This window comes from Panthera tigris, chromosome D3 (assembly GCF_018350195.1).
Source record: "Panthera tigris isolate Pti1 chromosome D3, P.tigris_Pti1_mat1.1, whole genome shotgun sequence".
NCBI classification, from domain to species: Eukaryota; Metazoa; Chordata; class Mammalia; order Carnivora; family Felidae; genus Panthera; species Panthera tigris.
Window position 1 is genome coordinate 77,731,199 of NC_056671.1, and position 14,508 is coordinate 77,745,706.

Consider the following 14,508-nt stretch of genomic DNA (forward strand, 5'->3'; position numbering starts at 1 on the left):
TGCCACTGTTGTTTATGTCTTCCAGGAAGAACAGGAACCATCAATGTGAAGAAAGTGAATACGTTAATTTACAGAATGAGGGACAATTGCACAAGGGGCTGACACGAGAGCGTGGGCCCTTCTGTTGGAGATCCACAAGTCTCAGCCTGCTTCCTCACGGGCGCCATACAAGTCCACTGCTTCTGGAAAGACAGCTCTTCAAACCACAGTCACAACCCCAACCCAGGTCTCCAGACCGGCCCAACGGGAAAAACTGGGCTTGGTGGCGAAATTCCATTCTGAGTGAGAGTGTTGTTATTTTAACCAGAGGAAGGACCTGAACTGGATAACTGGTGAGAAAGACCACTCTTAATCGCCAAGCAGTTAGGCAAGTCTGGTGGTCTGAAAGGATAGAGGATCTAGGCCAAGGCTTGCCAAGTATGTGTGGGAGTGTCCGTGACTCAAAGTCTGGGGCTGAGTCAGAATAAAACTTATTTCTGGAAGTAGGTGAATGTGATCGGGGACAGGAGGAGAATACAACTATTTACCGTGTGACTTTCTCTTTGACTTTTCACAAAGAGTTCTCACAGAGTCCGATAGGACACATTCAGAAGACTGAAGGTTTAAGGATGCTCTGCTGTTGCCAACATTTTAGTTCTCATTTTGTGCTCAGAAGTAGGTTCTTTCCCATCTGGCCTGTTCTTCCTTCCTTCCTTCCTTCCTTCCTTCCTTCCTTCCTCTTTCTTTCTTTCTTTCTTTCTTTCTTTCTTTCTTTCTTTCTTCCCTTCTTCCTTTTTTGAAGCGTATTTATTTATTTTGAGAGACAGAGAGCAGGGGAGGGGCAGAGAGAGAGGGAGAGAGAGAATCCCAAGCAGACTCCGTGCTGTCAGCACAGAGCCCCATGTGGGGCTCAAACTCACAAACTGTGAGATCATGACCTGAGCCAAAATCAAGAGTTGGATGCTTAACTGACTGAGCCACCCAGGCGCCCCACCCAGGTTCCTTTTCAAGTGAGAGGGCCTTGACGTGGACAAGCCAGCTGCATGGGGTAGGAGTAAGACAAAATGAGCTTGAATGCAACCTTCAGTCTTCCCTAGAGCAGGAGGGAAGAAGACAGGGAGAAGGGGGTTCATGTTTTCTCCGCTTCAGACGGGATTGCACAAGTACCCCCAGGGGAGTGGAGGGCGCTGTCTCAGAGGCTTACTGGGAAATGAGAGAAATGGGAACTGGCTTCTCAACTGTGTAACTCACAACATTTCTAACACCAAACGTGGGGGAGTTCTTCTGCCCACTGAGCAAGTCTCCCATTCTCTTGGTTTTTAAAAGAGTTAAAAAAAAAAATCTCTACCCCCAAGGTGGGACTTGAAGTCACGACCCCGAGATCAAGAGTTGCATGCTCTTCTGACTGAGCCAGCCGGGCGCCCCTAAGTCTCTGATTCAGTACAATTCTGGATCATCAATTGTGTCAATAACATCCCTGGAGGTTAGCACGGTCCCCAAGATTGCCCTCACACCTATACATCTGCCTGATTCACTATAAGTCGGGGATTCCCTCAACCTCCTCCTCACATTCCATGATTGCCAGAATGGCTCACAGAACCCAGGAAACACTTACACATACCAGTTTATCATAAAAAAACACAACTCAGGAAAGGTCAAATGGCAGAGGTGCATAGGGCAAAGCGTGGGGGAGGGGAGCGGGGTTTCCAGGCCCTCTCTGGGTACAGCATCCCCCCCGCCCCTCCCCTACAGCTCCGCATGCTCACCAACCCAGAAGCTCCAGAAGCTAGTCGTTTAGGGACTTTTATGGAGGTTCCTCTAGGAAGGCTTGATTGATTCAATGTGATTGAACTCAGTCTCCAGCCCCTCCCTTTGCCCTCAGGGGGGTGGAGCTGAAAGAATCCTGGTGGCCTGTCTGGAGACCAGCCTCTGGCCTGAAGTGGCCTATGGTTCCCCCGGCCCGCAACCATTGCATGATCAGACAAAAAGACACTCCTCACTCTGGAGATGTGGAGGGTTTAGAAGCTCTGTGTCAGGGACCAGGGACTAAGACCAAATAAGTATTTCTTGTTGCATCACACTGGCTCTGTTCTTCCAACCAGGAAAGGAACAGCCAGAGATTGTCAGCAACAGCCATGGCTAGGGGAAGGTGCAAACTACATGTCCTAATGCATGCAGGTGTCCTGAGAGATGAGCGTACGTTCCTTTCTAGTAGCCGATAGGGTCCTGGCTCATTGCAGTGGTCGGGCATCGGGGCCCGGGTTCCTATCACAGGAACAAAAGAATCGGAGTCATATTTCTACCCTGGCAACGTCAGACTCTTGGTCTTGGCTCAGGTCATGATCTCACGGTTTGTGAGTTCGAGCCTCCCGTTGGGCTCTGTGCTGACGGGGCGGAGCCTGCTTGGGATTCTGTCTCTCTTTCTCTCTGCCCCTCCCCTGCTTGTGATCTTTGTCTTTCTCAAAAATAAATAAACATTAAAAAAACAAACAAACAAACTCAAAACCAAGTTTAAATAAGCACATTCTGTTTTCTGGTACTAAAGTATATGGCTCAAAATAGTGTAAGAACAGTTCTTCAGAAGTAGATGAAAGGTACCTCAAATTATCTTATGAAATACAGTATTCTGAGTTTCCCAATACCTTTCATGAACCTGGCATTACATTTTATAAGAGCCAATAAAGATACTTCCAAAGTAAAATTATCGACTAATTTGCTTATGGATATAGATGTAAAAATTCTAAATAAAATATTCATACATTCAATGCAGTATTGTATCAGAAGAATAACATACAGAAATTAAGTAGTTTTATTCTGGAATGCAAGAATTGTTTGACATTCGGGGCGCCTGGGTGGCTCAGTCGGTTAAGCGTCCGACTTCGGCTCAGGTCACGATCTCGCGGTCCGTGAGTTCGAGCCCCGCGTCAGGCTCTGGGCTGATGGCTCAGAGCCTGGAGCCTGTTTCCGATTCTGTGTCTCCCTCTCTCTCTGCCCCTCCCCCGTTCATGCTCTGTCTCTCTCTGTCTCAAAAATAAATAAACGTTAAAAAAAAAATTAAAAAAAAAAAGAATTGTTTGACATTCAAGAATGTGTAAATAATAATTTGTTACAGTAACAAATGGAAAGAAAAATTCATAATACAAAGAGGTTCTCCAAAGGCTTGTGTTAATTCAGTAAGTATCCACTTTAGAAAAAAGCTACTGAGTACGGTAAGATGTACCAAAACACAAAAGCGAACATCAGACCAAGCATTATAGTGCAAAAGAAGTCGTTGGAGACAAAATTGGGAATATGACAGAAATTACTATTATCTCAACTTATTGATTAGTTCTACACTCCTTTCGAGGAGGATCTAGCCAATGCAATAGTGGATTAAATAATCCGTGTAAATATTGGGGGAAAAAAAAGACAATAATTGAATCAAGTAAGTCATTTGGACTTGTCCGTTGTTTGCCCTTTGCTTGATATATTTATCGAATAATGTTACATTTCAATGTAAGTTTTATATTTTTATGGCAACAGATTTAATAACCTTTTCCTTTAACATTTATGATTTTGTATCCTTATTCAAAAATGTCTTCCCTACTCAAGAACGTGTACAAATCCCCCCCACTATTTCATCTAGGAGTTTTAGGGTTTTTATGTTTAAACTTTTGGTTCCTCTGGAATCTCTTTGGGCTTAAAGAGAAAAGTTAGATGCAGATTTATTCATCTTCCAAATGGTCGTCCCACCACCATTGATGAAACAATGCTCTTTAGGCCATTGATTTGAAATGCCCACCTGACGACAAATTACAGTCTAGAATGTCGTTTGATCTGTTTCTGGAATCTATACTTTCGTTTACGTCTTTTGCAGGTTCAAGGTATTTTAGTCATTGTATCTGCATTTTATGTTTGTCTGCAAGGAGTTGCTAGAGAGAATCTTCGGTGTTCTCAAGTTGTGAAGGAAAGGTGTGAGCTGGAAGATTCCTGAAGCAGGACGTAGTTTCCTGAGCCAGTTGAGGAGTTAGGCGTGGCCAGGAGCAGGGAGCCTGGGAGGGGACGGCGGAGGTTGAGGACGGTGACAGCGGTCTGAAAGTGACAGTGACCTTTCATTTTGTTCCTGAGGCAATGGCAGTCTTCGGCAGCTGCATTTTGTGCCTGTGGTTCTGCGTCCAGCCCAACCCGTCCCTCGTTGAATCAAGAAGAGTGGAGCAGGGCTCCATTCCAGAAGTTAACTAGCAGCCTGCCAAGTGGTGTGATATAAAGAGCTCTGTCCACACTTGGGATGCTAATTCGGTCAGAGTCTAGTGTGTTGATCTACTTAACAGTCACTCTCTGGTTCTGGGGTCCCTCTTCATGTAAAACATAGACGGACAGTGTGAATAAAAGAGGAAATTTTAATGCTACCTCTTTTCTTCCCTAGACCCAGAGGGAGTAAAGGAGAGTAATGTCCCTGGCCAAAAGCAAGTCAAGGATTAGAATTTCCACTTATCACTGTAGTCAGGGTCCAGCTGTCACTTGCTGCAGCGAAAGGGACAGGGGTAGTTGTTTCCTTCCAGACTCGGGTCCTAGAGGACACTGGCCGTTGCCTCTTCTAATTAGGGACAAGCACCAAATCCAGCAGGCTGCCTCAACCACGCCAATAGCCTCAGGGGGTGAGTGAAAGTCCTGTTACTCCAGGCTGCCCCAGGACAGATGGCCACAGAGCCCTTCCCGTGATGGCGCTAGCTGATTGGCTTGGCGTGAGTAATACACCTGTCTTTAAAGAGAAAACAGATGAACATAAGGGAAGGGAAAGAAAATAATATAAAAACAGGGAGGGGGACAAAAACATAAGAGACTCTTAAATATGGAGAACAAACTGAGGGTTGCTGGAGGGGTGGTGGGAGGGGGGATGGACTAAATGGGGAAGGGGCACTAAGGAATCTACTCCTGAAGTCATTGGTGCACTATATGCTAACTAATTTGGATGTACATTTTAAAAAACAAAAAATAAATAAAAAAATTAAAAAAAAAAAAAAACCAGACAAAGGGGTGCCTGGGTGGCTCAGTCAGTTAAGTGTCTGACTTTGGCTCACGTCAGTATCTCACAGTTGATGAGTTCGAGCCCCGCCCGCATTGGGCTCTGCTCAGAGCCTGGAGGCTGCTTCCGATTCTGTGTCTCCTGCTCTCTCTGACCCTCCCTCTCAAAAAGAAATAACCATTAAAAAAACCCCAACAACCAGCCCAGAGTCAACCAAACATACCATGTGCAGCGAAAATTCCCACTGCTGATCTACACTCAAATGTCATCAGCCTGTTTTGTACTTAAAAGTTTTTTTAATGTTTATTTATTTTTGAAAGAGCGTGAGTGGGATGGGAGAAATAGGTGATGGGCATTCAGGAGGGCACTTGTTGGGACGAGCGCTGGGTGTTGTACGTAAATGATGAATCACTAAAGTCTACTCCCCAAACCAATACTACACTATGTGTTAACTAACTTGAATTTAAATAAATAAAAAAAAAAATTCAAGCAAAGGAATTAAAAAAAAAAAGTTTTAATGAGTTTAAGAGACCAGAACAGTCTCTCCCCTTAAGGAAAGAGAGTCTCTTCACAAAATGGCGTCTGCTTTTTTTTTTTTTTTTTAATATGAAATTTATTGGCATTTGCTTTTTGGCATCCACCAAAATCCAGGCGATTCCACCTGGGGACTCTACCAATTCATTACGTTAATGGTTTTCAATAGGTGGCCTTCATGTATTTGGAGGGCATGCAAAGGCTTTGCAAGGGGAACACACACGTGGGTAGGTTTAAGGAATGAATTTCCTGATATTCAACGGGCATATGTACATATTCCTAAAACGTATCTGCCTGAGAGTTTGCTATCCTGTCCTCTTTTATCCATTTATTATGAATCTTGCCGTGGCTACCAGCCCTGGGGATGAACACCGTGCCTATGAAAGCCAAGGGCAGCTGGAAGTGTAGGTGAGGAGTTGAGAAGAGCGAATGACTAATGATGGACTGGTAAGTTCTTCTGCAGATCAAGGACTTTTCAAGTGGAAGAGGACATAAGCCTGTGGTGAGCTTTTAATCCGATGACTATTCAAGTGATGTTTTTGATGACAGACAACTAAAAAAGTAGCTTATTTTTCATGGTAAATGGTCAAAATAATTTTGCCAGGAATTCTGAGGAAACGTTCAAGTAATTGAGGTACATTTTTATAGACAAATGCCTTCCATTTCTACCTATTTGTTTATTTCACAATTGTTTCCAAAAAATGGAAAGAAGAATAACAGTCTATCACCCACAGATTTAGTAAATAATTGAGGGAAAAAAGCCCCAAACTAGAAACCAGCAAACGAAATAGTCCCATTCATCTATTAAAAGCTTTATTTTCAATACATGTTAGTTTTTATTTTACATTTTGTTTTATATTTTATTTTATGTTTATTTTATATTTAATGACTTAACAGATGTGATATTCAGGTACTTTGAACCCTTGTTTCCTGATAACAATTGTAAAGATGATTCAATGCAGGGGGCGCCTGGGTGGCTCAGTCAGTTAAGCATCAACTTCAGGTCATGATCTCACAGTTGGTAAATTTGAGCCTTGCACTGGGCTCTCTGCTGCCTTCACAGAGTGAGCTTTAGATCCTCTGCCCCCTCCCCCACCCCCCCCCCCCCCCCCCCCGCCTCTCTGCCACTCGTGTGTGCATGCTCTCTCTCTTAAGAATAAACATTAAGGGGCGCCTGGGTGGCTCAGTCGGTTGAACGTCCGACTTTGGGTCAGGTCACGATGTCGCAGTCGTGAGTTTGAGCCCCGCGTCGGGCTCTGTGCTGATGGCTCAGAGCCTGGAGCCTGCTTCCGATTCTGTGTCTCCCTCCTCTCTGCCCCTTCCCTGCTCATGCTCTGTCTCTCTCTGTCTCAAAAATAAATAAAAACATTAAGAAAAAAAATTAAAAAAATTAAAAAAAGATAATTCAATCCAGAAAAATAATATTTTTTAAATCTTTATTTATTTTGAGAGAGAGACAGGGTGTGAACAGGGGAGGAGCAGAGAGAGAGGGAGACACAGAATCCGAAGCAGGATCCAGGCTCCGAGCTGTCAGCACAGAGCCCGACGCGGGGCTCGAACTCACGGACCGTGAGCTCGTGACCTGAGCCGAAGTCGGGCGCTCAGCCGACTGAGCCACCCAGGCGCCCCCAGAAAAAAAAATTTTTATTTATGGTCAAAAGAAACCATTCTCAATTTCAATTTATATACCTATTTTTGGTATAGACACATAGGGAAGAAGGACAAAAGACTTTCGGGCCTAAAAATGTTGCATTAGGGATATAATTCTGGGGGAGACATGGGAAGGCACAGAACCCGGGTCAGCCCTCATTTCTCCCTCTCCATGCTGAGTTTTAGGTGCTGGAGGCCATGTGATGATTGCTGTTCTCAGTTTCTGTGAGGTCATCCCTCCAGTGACAGTAGGTATCATGAAACCCTAATTGTTCAGCCTACAGTAAGTTGGTCTCCAGCATTTAAAAGAGAACAAAATAAGATTTCATTTTTCTTCTTCAGGAGAACAGGAACAAGGCCCCACTACAAGGAGGGTGAGCTGGGTGTGAGGAGGGAGACGAGCTGATATTCTCCTCCCATCTGTTTCTGTGATCTGACCGTTGTTTATTTCTCATTCAGGTAGAATCCATTTGGCACAGAAAGCGCAGGGGTTGGGGTGTGCGCGCGCGCGCGTGTGTGTGTGTGTGTGTGTGTGTGTGATTTGTTTCGCAGAGTCATTCAGGGCCACATCAGATAGAGGTTCTGAGTCACAAGAAAGAGATACAGAGCCTTTTCCGGGTAATTATGTTTAGGAGTCCTTTTCTGTGTATATACATTGTATTCTGTATACACAGCAAAGTAAAGGATACTATCACAAAGCAGCAAAATGTAAAATATAACTGTGTCTTAGGGGTGGATAGAAATGAGCCCCAGCCAACTTCAACCTCATGTGGTGACACTGTACCTGTTATAACCTGCATGACTTAACGGGTGACCTCCAAGTTCTGCCCCAGGTGTTAGCATCCACTGTGCAGACGGGCCAAGAGACAGAGAGGGGAGGTTTGGATAGGCCACTCCTGGGAGAAGGGGAACACCACTCTGCTCAAATTCTATGACTAGATCTCAGAATGACCCCACCCTATGTTAAGGGGGTCTGTGAAACGTGGTTTTCCCGGGGTCCTGGAAGAAGACGACTCCGGTTGTCTCCACGGCATGCTGTATCTGCCGTCCTGGGGTAGAAGGCTTGGAGAAAGCTGAGAAGGTTGAAAATAGCCACTGGAGCACGAGAGGAACAGCTGGCCAGGAAAACATCGATGTCAAGTTCCAATCTGTGGGGTGGTGAGCTTTCCTCCAGCAGCTCAAAACAGGCGGATAGTTGGTTAGATCCAGCTTGGGGTCTGGGGCAATGGACAGAAGGGCAAGGGAACCAGGGAGGTGAAGGTCTCGGTAGGAAAGAATCAGAGGTGAGGAACCACCGCACGCTTCCTGGATGGGGAACAGAGCGGACACGCCTGGTTGACAGTAAAGGAAGGGCTCAAGTTCCTGGAGGTCTAAAAAAAAAATTTTTTTTTTTGGTTTATTTATCCATTTTGAGAGAGAGAGAGCGCACAAATAGGGGAAGGGCAGAGAGAGAGGGAGAGAGAATCCCAAGCAGGCTCTGTCCTGTCAGGGTGGGGCTTGAATCTACGAACTGTGAGATCATGACTTCAGCCAAAACCAAGAGTTGGAGGCTTAACCTGACTGAGCCACCCAGGCGCTCCATCAAGTACCTGGAGGTCTTGATGGAATTGGAGAGAGATGTAGTGGGTGAAAGGGATTTAAAGCAGGGAGGGAGAGCTTGCCATCCAATAAAGGATATGCTGGGGTGCCTGGGTGGCTCAGTTGGTTGGCTGTTCAACTCTTGGCTTCGCTCAGGTCATGATCTCGAGGTTCATGGATGTGAGCCCCATCTTGGGCTCCGTGCTGGTGGTGTGGGGCCTGCCTGGGATCGACTTTCGGTGATGTGGATTTGTATGGCATGAAAAAGACATTAAAAAGCATAGCCTCTTTCAGGCAATTATGTTTACTGGCCCTTTTCTGTATACGTGCCTTGCATTCTGTAGAAATAACAAAGTGAAGATCGTTGTGATACCACTATGATATCCATTTAGCAAAAGGTAAAATTCAGCTCTGTCTTGGGGGTGGTTGGAAATGAAACTCAGCCAACTTCAGCCTCGTGTGGTTACACTGTACCTGTTATAACCCACAAAGCTGAAAGCCAACGGCAGATGAAGAATGAAAACAGCAGGTTTTAATGTACGACACCTGTTATGATATTAGATGGTGTTATTAGCATCCTGTTACAGAAGTGAGGGTTTTAGGGGGCCCACTCGGAAACAGGTAATCATTTATACTTTAAAGATTAAGAAACACTTTTATATTTTAGCTAAAGGTAGTCAATTCTCCTTCTCCTTCTCCTTCTCCTTCTCCTTCTCCTTCTCCTTCTCCTTCTCCTTCTCCTTCTCCTTCTCCTTCTCCTTCTCCTTCTCCTTCTCCTTCTCCTTCTCCTTCTCCTTCTCCTTCTCCTTCTTCTTCTTCTTCTTCTCCTCCTCCTCCTCCTCCTCCTCCTCCTCCTCCTCCTCCTCCTCCTTCTTTTTTTTCTATAAAGCCTTCCAGGTGTCAGATAGGGAGACTTTCCAGGTGGGAGGATCCTAGCCAGGTGGGATCCCTTCCAGGTACAAACAACTGATGTAATTATCTTGGCTGACACAGGCAAGAAAGCCACCTATTAGGTGGCCATCCATAGAGGGCTTTGCTCTAGAAGCCTCTCTACACACTTTGCTGTGCTCTCTCACTGTATGAAAGAACAGCTTTAAAATCAAACGCAAAAAAAAAAAAAATTATGTGTTGGCTTCAAATAATCTTTCATCATTTAGGCCACAGATAGAATCTAAGAAGTTGGCCACTGACAGTTGGATGCAAACACCATGGGGTCAGTGGCCTTCCCTTCTGCTTCCTTCTCTACATGTAATTAATTGCTGGTCCTCAGGGAAACATTGGAGCTGACCTCATCGGGGCTTCTTATGCACACCTGCTGGCCCACTCCTCCTTGCATGAACTTGAGTCCACGAGGAATCAGAGGTTTGGGTGTGGCCTAGAATATTCTCTCCTATTTTATTTATTATTATTTTTTTTTTAATTTTTTAATGTTTTATTTGTTTATTTTTTGAGACAGAGAACATGCCCACACAAGCAGGGGAGGGGCAGAAAGAGAGAGGGGGACAGAGAATCTGAAGCAGGCTCAGCACAGAGCCCCACGCAGGGCTCAAACTCGTGAACTGTAAGATCATGACCTGAGCAGAAACCGAATGCTTAACCGACTGAGCCACCCAGGCGCACCTCCTTCTTTTGTTTTAATATACTATATTGTTGTATGAAATGTCTTCTGTGTGTTCATGTAAAAAGGAAGGTGTTATGATCCTTTTTACACAGAGGCCTCGTGGAATGGAAGGACTTGCTCAACATCGTGTGTGGGTCTTCTAGTGTGGGATGACTGCCAGCTCTTCCTCCTGGTCTCAGCCCAAATCTCATCCTTTGGCGCTCTCAGTTTCCTTCCTTATCAGGAACGATAAGTATGTTCATACGTATGTGTCCTGAAACGACCAGCCACCTTGTTCTTGGAAATGGGTCCCCTTAATGTCAGCTTAGGGAAGTCGGGCAGAATGGCAAGGCGAGGCCCTGTGCCTATCCCGATTTGCAGCCAAGATTGCAGACTGAAGACCATTGGCTAAGTCTGGCCATTAACCTACGTAATCATACAAGCATAGATATTTGTCTTCTGGTGACATTTACCCTGAAGCGCCGTGAAGTTTAGTCTGGCATCTGGCCTAATGTTTTGACTTTTCTATCCTGTGGTCTGATCTTCTTGTAAGCATGGAGCTGGTGCTTATTTACCCAGATAATCCCAAGTTTTGGGAAAGATTTTGAAAGGTGAGAAATATTATGAAAGGTGAGCATACATAAGCTATGATGCACAGTTAGATCAACTGAAACTTTGCTCTGCCTCTGAAGTGAATGCTTATGTTTGCCATGTTCTTGGAAATACAGACAGCTTTCATGGAGATAAACTAAACATGAAAGTTTAAACTTAACGACCAGCTAACCCAGGAAATATATTAGATGTACATGGTCAAGATTTTAGAATTCGAGAGACTTGGGGTCTCACGTACATACTTTCTTTAATGGCAGTTCCAACCAGCAGCTGTTACATATTGTCAATCTAGAGAAAATGACAAGAAAGCCATTTGAGTTCTTGGAGCCAATATCTGGGATAGTAATGTTTAAACATTGGGGAACTTACTAGTGATTGTCTTAGAGGCAGATGGCCTCGGAGGTCACAAATTCTGTGGACTCCATGCAAGAGAATAGAGGTGAGTGGTCAACATAAAGGCACAAAGAAAGAGTAAAACAAATAGCAGGGGCTACAGACCTCTGGGTTATAAAACACCACCCAACATCTCACTGGACTTCACAGTTTTTTCCTACAAAGTATCAGGTTCCATCTCTTGGGGAATTTTTCTTTCCTAACTTCTATAGCAAGCAAATTAATTATTTTCTTACAGTTGCGGGGGTGGTGTTTATGTTTTTAAGATGGTTCTTAGACTTTTAAAAAAGATTTTATTTTATTTTACTTATTTTTGTATATAAAAGAATATTTTAATCTTGTCCTTAGGAACTATAAAGACTGTACGTGATTCGGAAATGAGACCCTACCAAACAATGGCCAAAGAAGAATCATTCACTCTATGCCTTTTCTTCGGTCGGGTCACCCAGAAATAGACTATTACCAGCTCTGATTGTTGTTGCTTGTGGCCCCACATTGTGTTTACCTGTGTATTCACCGTAGTTGAGTTTCCCTTCGACGTAGATGCGGGACCCCTTTTTCACATACTGATACGCCATGTCTCAGAGGCCTGGTCCGAATGCCGAAACCCTGTGCTCTGTCGTCTGACTGACATCACCCATTTTGGTGCACTCCACTCTCCCCTGACCGCCACACCTCATTCGTTGCTAGAGAAATATCGTGACCGGGTTCTTCCCTTCCACCTATCTCATGACGGGGCCCTGACCCACTGTTCCAAGGAGCTGCACACAGTTCAGAGATCTTTCAGGATCAAAGCTGCTGGCAATTTCAGACTCACTTCTTACAAACTGATGAAATACCCCTAACACGGGTCTTTGAAACATGGCTTCTGTTTGCTTTTCCTACAGTCTGTCTTTGGTCTTCCCCTAGCAAAGGACTCATAGCTCCCTCCCTCCTTCACCGGACGCTCTAGCTTGAACCATAAGATTTTATTTTTAAGCAATCTCTACACCTAACACGGGGCTTGAATTCACAACCTTAGATCAAGAGTTGCAGGGGCACCTGGGTGGCTGAGCCCCCTCTTGGTTTTGGCTCAGGTCATGAGCTCACGGTTTGTGGGTTCAAGCCCTGCGTGGGGCTCTGCCCTCACTGTGGAGTCTGCTTGGGATTCTCTCTCCATATCCCTCTCTCTCTGCCCCTCCCCTGCTCACTCATGGTATCCCCCCCACTCTCAAAATAAGTGCATAAACATTTTTTTTTTTTTAAAGAGTTGCGTGCTTCACTGACTGAGCCAGCCAGGAGCGCCTGATTTTTAGACTTTTTATCTCTCTTTATATCAGGTTAGATTTTAATTTGCAAACTGAAAAAACCAAAAAACCAAAAAACCAAAAGACCTAAAGATCTAAAAAAAAAAAAAAAATCCCAAAAAATGTTACAGGTAGAAACCAGAAATGCACATTTTGCCTCCCAACCTGTCAACAAAGTACGAGGACGGTCCCACGAACGAAATGTCCCATGGCAGCTGATGTTGAACTTCCTTGCTGCCCAGCTTACAATTCATCTGACTAAAAACAATACTTAACCTCAGTGTTTTTCTGTCATTTCAGGATCTCACTGTACTGAAACATGCCACTGTGGTATACAATTAGGAAGGGAATTGAAACAAGGGAGATTTTTACTGTTAAGAAATATAAGAAATAGTGCTTGCTTTATCGTATGATTTCTATGCTTTCTAATTACGTGAACTCCAAACAAACTAGATAGCAGGAACTTCGTCTTGCTTTCTTGGGCCCAGCTTTTTGGGCAGCCCCCCCACTGCCACCATGAGTATACATTAAGTGTTTAATAAGGAGACAGATGCCCAGATACTGGCTCCCAGAACTGAAGGAGTCCCCCAGTGCCTGTGGACACTTTGGGAAAGTCATTTTTCACTACAGAGCAGTGTGGTTAGTCTCTCTCTCTCTCTCTCTCTCTCCCTCTCTCTCTTTTATAGATTCGAGCTTCTTACTGTTGTATGTTGAATTTCGGTTATTATTAAAGTCTGTAGCAATTAACGTCAAAATATAAATACTTGAAATTTAAGCATAGAAAATTTGGTGAGTAAAATAGTGTCCCGGAGGAGATGTAAAAACCCAAGGCTGCCCACAAAGGTAGGTTTGCATATAGCTTGTGTTAGGTAGCATAGTATTATATTTGTGTGTGTGTGTGTGTGTGTGTGTGTGTGTGTGTGTCTTTAGGGATGCCATAACAAAGCACTACAGAAGAGGTGTCTTCAACAGCAGAAATTAATTTTCTCACGGTTCTGGAGGCAGAAGTTTGAAATCGAGGTGTTGGCAGCATTGATTTCTTCTGAGGCCGGTTTCCCTGGCTGGTAGACGGCTGTCTTCTCTCCGTCTTCACGTGGTCCTCCTTCTCTATGTGTCTGTGTCCAAATCTTCTCTTCTAACAAGGATACCAGTCATATTGGGTTGGGGTCCACTTTAATGACCTCACTGTAACTTAATTACCCCCGAAAGACCCTATCCCGGTAGGTCCCCATCATACTCTGAACTGCTGAGTTAGTGTTTCAACATATGAATTTCGGGGGACACAGTTAGGTCCCCAACAATGGGTATGTGGCCTTAACAGCTTTACTGAGGTATAATTTATGCACCACAAATTGTACCCACCTTAGAACTGCTTGGTATTGTTCTAAGTCTCAAAGAGTACGATGATTTAGTGGGAGTACTGGATGACAACCTAACTGTTGCATTCTCAAATTACTTACTAAATTTTGTATTTTCATAAAGGGTTAAAATTACTGTTTTTTTTATGCATGTGTGGAGTCAGGAAGTATGCGGGAAATCTTCGTACTTGCCCCTCAATTTTGCCATGAACCTCAAACTTCTCTAAAAAAGGTGTCTTTAAAAAATTTTTTTTAATGTTTATTTATTTTTGAGACAGAGAGAGACTGAGTGTGTGTGAGTAGGGGAGGGGCAAGACACGGAATCCGAAGCAGGGTCCAGGCTCCGAGCTGTCAGCACAGAGCCCGATGCGGGGCTCGAACTCACCAACCATGAGGTCATGACCAGAGCTGGAGTCAGACACTCAACCTACTGAGCCACCCAGACACTCCAAAAAATTAAGACTTAATAAAAACAAAACAGTTGCTTATTGGCCTAAAATTTTCCCTAATCAA

The 14,508-nt window shown here is 44.3% G+C and overlaps 1 pseudogene; it reads right to left on the minus strand.

Annotated features, from left to right (window-relative positions):
* Positions 1-11,679: 11,679 nt before the first annotated feature.
* On the minus strand, positions 11,680-12,347 carry LOC102973011 (annotated as a pseudogene).
* Between the last annotated feature and the right edge of the window lie 2,161 nt (positions 12,348-14,508).